Below are 6,000 nucleotides of genomic sequence, written 5' to 3' on the forward strand. Positions count from 1 at the left end.
GTTTAATCGTAATGGGTTCTGGAATTAGATTCTCTCGATTCAGAGCCTGGCTTTTGAACTCAGCAGCGTGAACTAGGGCAAGTTATTTAATCTCTTTAAATCTCCTTCCCCTCATCTGTAAATTGAGGATTATAATACTAGCTCTCACATGAGATTTTTGAAAGCTAATCTGTGTAAAAGAAATACTATCATGCTTAGAAAACAATCAAAAATATCAGTAACAACTAGTAAGATGTTATAGACCCCAAAAATGACTAAAAATGAATTGTTTCCAGTATTAGTCCAACTCAGACCAGCCTGCGGCTCGCAGACAGCATGAATGATTCGGTTCATCATCTTCCCTTTCTTCCTCCCAGGGATCAGGACACCATCTGTGCTGCATTCTTGGACCATCCCCCCGAGAATTCTCGTGTGCCCTGATCATTCTGTGAAGTAATACTAGACAAACAAAGAACACGCTTTTTTGCCTTTGTTTCCAAGTCTAGAGAGCCCTTGCGTGCATGCTAAGTCACTTCAGTTGTGTCCGACTCGTTTCCACCCTATGGACTTTAGCCCACCAGGCTCCTCTGTCCATGGGTTTCTCCAGGAAAGAATACTAGCATGGGTTGCCATGCCCTCCTCCAGGGGATCTTCCTGACCCAGGGATCGAACCCGGGCCTTCTGCTTGGCAGGCGGATTCTTTACTGGTGAGCCACCAGGGAAGCGCATTGTGCAACCAGAAAAGGAGATAATGAATCCATTTCAGATGGACTTTTTTAGTTGTTTTACTTACCGACCACTCTGGAGCAGATTAACTACTACCAAGAGCACTTTCTTAGCTTATCTTAGCCTGCTATGATCTAAAAATAGAAATGCCAGCTTTGAGGTAAGAGGTATTTCCTATGCATCACGATGATTCATAGGGTTTTATAGAAACAAATGAAAAATAAAGTTTAGAGCAGGACGTAGAGCCTTTAGAGTCCAACTGAGAGATGCTGTTCAGGCTCTGTGACCTTGAGCGAGTTGCTCAGTGACTCAAACCTGTTACTTCAAGTGTAGAATGATGATCACATGTATCAGGAGGTTGATGTCAGAAGTAAATGGAGTTTGTAAGAAGAGCAGGAACATAGCCTGGCTTGTGGGGAGTGCTCAAGAGAGAGCCACTCTTACATGAATGCTCAATATGAGATCTGTTTCCCAGCAGACAAAACTAAGGCCATCTCTTTATTGAGGGTCCCGTCAGCCTCTGTTGCTTGAGGTAACACTGAGGGGAAAAGCATGAGGGCCTGGCTGCTCGGGGTGAACACAGGCTCTGCTATCACTCACCAGCAGATGAAAGGTCAGGTGTTTAATTCCTCAGAGCTCCATTTTCCTCACCTGTCCATGCAGAGAGCAAGCCTACCTACTTATTACTTAGAGATAATCTAGGTAAAACTCTAATCACCATCCCTTGCTGATGGCAAGTGCTCCATACATATTAGCCATGGTTAGTAAAAATTCATTGACTCAGCCACACAGATATCCATTGGATTTTTTTTTCCAGGCTTCTGGAAATGCATCACCACAGAGGTGACTACATGCCGTTCCAACAACCATGTTGGGGCTTTTCATTTCAGAACACACGCGGATCATGCTGTGAGCTCCATGCAGCATCTGAGTCTCCTGAGTGTGATGCGTGAAACACCCACCTCAACATCTCAAACAATGGTGGCCATCCACAGATAAATGGTCCATTAACTGTGGAATAAAAGCATATATATTCTATAAAGAAAGCTGAGAGCCAAAGAATGGGTGCTTTTGAAATGTGTTGTTAGACAACACTCTTGAGAGTCCCTTGGACTGCAAGGAGATCCAACCAGTTCATCCTAAAGGAGATCAGTCCTGGGTGTTCATTGGAAGGACTGATGTTGAAGCTGAAACTCCAATACTTTGGCCACCTCATGCGAAGAGCTGACTCATTTGAAAAGACCCTGATGCTAGGAAAGATTGAGGGCAGGAGGAGAAGGGGACGACAGAGGATGAGATGGTTGGATGGCATCATCGACTCAATGAACATGAGCTTGAGTAAACTCTGGGAGTTGGTGATGGACAGGAAGGCCTGGCATGCTGCAGTCCATGAGGTCGCAGAATTGGACAACATGACTGAGTGACTGGACTGAACTGTGGAATGGACTAAGGGTGTGAAGTCACAGTATCTGGCGCCTCCCTTGGTGCAGACATAGAGCTGTCAGAGCTGACAGGCTCTTCTGTTTATTTTTTCAGCTGATCTTGTGGTGTTTAAGAAACAATTCTTCAGGCCACCCCCAAGCATTTTCACAGCCCTTTCCACTGTGCCAGTGAGCAAACCTTCCTGTTTTTGCCAAGTTTTCATTTACCTGTTTTTCACATAAATTTACTGAGTAATTACAAAATAGTTTTTATAACCATAAGGTTACCATATGTATTTTGTAAAAAATGCAATTGTCCTTGAAATAATTTTGTATGTTATAAAAGACAGTAAATTGACTTTAAAGGTATACCAATAAGATTGCTATATCCAGATTTGCATGTGAGTCGGGAAACATTTATAATAATGTTTAAATCTTTGACGCTCTGATCTTACCTGATAGACTTGCAGAAGGTTTTATCTGTGTTGATAGATTCTTTCTTTCCAGATATTTCTTCAGATCATCTGTATTCTTCAGATGCCTACATTTATTCACAAATTACTCCTTGGGCATTGCTTGCTGACAGGGCAGAAAATCCGACATTCCTTGTGGGCAAATTCCAAAGGTGACCCACCTCTGAGGTTTCTGCTTCTGTGTCTTTCCAGCGCTCCGGCTCCCAGAGAGGAACGGGGAGACCTGCCGTGGGAGCTGGGCTGGGGACCCCGCTTCCCTGGGGGGCTGTCAGCTGGCCAGGCCTTTCGGCTTGAGCCCTGATGGTCCCCTGGCCTCCTTCCACTCACACGGATGGTGATGCTCTTGGGGAAAAGCAGCATTAACCTTACTCGGGGCTGCCCCTCCTACTACAGAACTCTCTGTCTTCCCCCGCAACACTCCTCACATGTCTGTCTCCAAGAGGCTTCCGCAGCACCGGGCTGTTCAACCTTCGTGCTCTGGGCAGCCCAGGGCCCAGACTTCATCGGCCTTGCCCTGGTAGCGTTATCACTTTCATGGCTCATTCCGGTTTTAGTCACGTGTACACAGTTGGCTCAGGCGGTAAAACATCTGCCTACAATGCAGGAGACCTGGGTTCGATCCCTGGGTCGGGAAGATCCTCTGGAGAAGGAAATGGCAACCCACTCCGGTATTCTTGCCTGGAAAATCCCATGGACGGAGGAGCCTGGTAAGCTACAGTCCATGGGGTCGCAAAGAGTTGGACACGACTGAGCGACTTCACCTTATCTTACACAGTTTGCAGGTTTTTATCAACTTGAATCCCAAAGAGGTCAGTGTTCCCACGTCCTTTTCAAGGGCAGATTTTCAGCTCTTACGCACATTAACTCATCTCAGTGGGCATTCGGGGTGCTGTCCAGCTCTGCTCCTCCAGAGCTGCAAGCCCAGCCCTCCGACACACCCAGTGAATGAAGGGGACTCCTAAAGCAGTTTTCCAGCTCTGTTCGCTTGCTGGGGCTTCTGTTAACTCAGTGTCCGTAAACTGAGTGGCTTCAGTAGCACTTGATTGTCTCACAGAGTCTTAGAGGCTGGAAGGCTCAAGTCCAAGGTCAGGGCCTCTGAAAGCATGAGGGGAAGATCTGTCCCACGTGCCTCTTGAAGCTGCTGGTGGTTCCTCGACCAGTGGCAGCTTAACTCTAATCCTGCTAGTGTTCCCCTGTGTGTCTGTGCCCAAGTTTCCCCTTTAAATAAGGGCGCCAGTCATGTTGGATTAGGGGCCTGCCCTACTCTGGTATGGGCTTCCCTGGTGGCTTAGCGGTAAAGAATCTGCCTGCAGTGCAGGAGATGCTGGTTGAATCCCTAGGTCAGGAAGATCCCTGGAGGAGGGAACAGCAACCCACTCCAGTATTCTTGCCTGGAGACTCTCATGCACAGAGCAGTCTGGTGGGCTGCAGTCCCTGGGGTCGCAGAGAGTGGGACACAACTGAAGTGACTGGCAGGCACGCACTACCCCGTATGGCCTCATCTTAACCAATCATGTCTGTAAACCACCTGATTTCCAAACAAGGTCACATTCCACGGCACTAGGGTTATGACTCTAGTATTTGTTTCTGAGGAGGCGGAGAGACACAATTTAACCCATAAAACTACCAAATGTCGTTTTAAACAATATCTGTGTCAAATGACAAAGTGAAACTATATTTTTCATAAATGTCTAAATATCTCGTAATTAGATGTGCACTTCTTTATGTTACTTCTTTCTAAAGGAGTTACTGGAATATACATCACAAGTTTTAATCCCTGCAACAGAAATTTTCAAAAAATTAAAAAGAAGAGAGGAAAAAAGAAAGCACAATTTAGAGTTTCCATGTGTTTATACTATATGTAAACTTTCCTCTTTCACAAGAGGCAGAGCTTTTTAAAGAATATTTGCTTATGTGCCAAAGTGAAAAAAATATAAACACTTATCAAGCTACACTCACGTCCCCAATGCCTTCAAATGCACTTTGTTAGAAACCTTCATTTTCTCAGGAAGCAGGTTATCTCTTGCCCATATTGTGGTTTCACCAGCATCTTTGTTACTCCAGAGTTTTAGTTATAAAACATGTTCTTTTACAACTGGGGCAAAGCTATTTCTATATACATCAGAATACCACCTACTGCTACCAGTGTATTAAATTTCTACACTCTTAGGTAAAATAAAGCTCTAATAGCTTTGTTAGTTGAAAAGATGCTTTTTGTATAAAGTAAGTAGTGCATGAATTTGATTTTGTGTCAACTCATTGAATCTTTAAGGAGAAACAATTCATTTTCAAACTTCTTTGTTAAGTGTCGAAACTTCGGGCACATCTAGATTTCAGATAAGATGCTTTTTAAAAAGACTTCTGAATCAATACTTCATATAATTTCCTTTGCTCTCCCAGGACAGGAAGCAAAACCTTAGACTTGTATTGAAATGACCTGGGCAGAAAATTAGCCAAACTCCATCCTGTTCTCACAAATTAAAGCAGATTATTAGGTGAAAGATCACAGGAACATCACTCCTTTTTTTTTTTTTTTTTAATACTTCCGTTAACTTCAAGGATGCCACGCTCACAGTTTTCCTCTAAGAGTACCTCCTGTCCCCTGTTAGCCTCAGCTGCTGGCTCCTTTCTTTCCCAGGCCGTACAAGGATGGAGTCCTCTGCAAATATCCTCTTGGTCTATTTTCCCTCTAGCTACACTTTCTAGTTTATTTCCTCCAGGATTTCAGCTTTAACGGCCACCTGCATATTGAAGATGCTCAATTTTTATTCCCCACTTGAGGCCTCTCCCCAGGACCACAGCCTTTCCTGCTCAGCCATCTTTGCAGCTTTGCCACGTGGATGTCTACTAGGCCCCTTAAACTTGAGTGTGATCAGAACGACCTGTCAGGCTCTGCAGGCCTCTCTATCGTTGGCTTTCCCTGGCTCAGCAGACAGCATCGCCTCCTACCCAACCACTCACACCAAGGACTGAGACCTCACACCCGATTCTTCTTTCTCTAACACGTTTTCTGTACAACCCTGTCCAGGTCATCGGCGTGTCGCCCCTGAACGACCACAGTAACATCTCAACACACCTTTCTGCCTCTGTTCTGGCCACTCTGCTCTTTGCTGTTCACACAGATGCCAGCCCTGTAGACCTAAAGCATAAATTAGATCATACTGCTCTCATCCTTGAAGCCCTCCCCCGGCACCGACAAGCAAACCCAGACCTGCCCTCAAGACCCTACTCTCTTTGGCTTCAGCCCTCGCCTTTGAACTTGCTACCCTCTTTTCTGGTTTCACTGCATTCTGGTATTCGCCTATTTTTGGTGCCTCAAGGGCTTTGCACATTTTGCTTCTTCTTCTTGGAATGCTTTTCTCTGAGATTTTCAAATGACCTTTTTCTCTCATTTGAGGTCT

Source organism: Bos mutus, chromosome 14 (genome assembly GCF_027580195.1).
Source record: "Bos mutus isolate GX-2022 chromosome 14, NWIPB_WYAK_1.1, whole genome shotgun sequence".
In the NCBI taxonomy this organism is placed as follows: Eukaryota; Metazoa; Chordata; class Mammalia; order Artiodactyla; family Bovidae; genus Bos; species Bos mutus.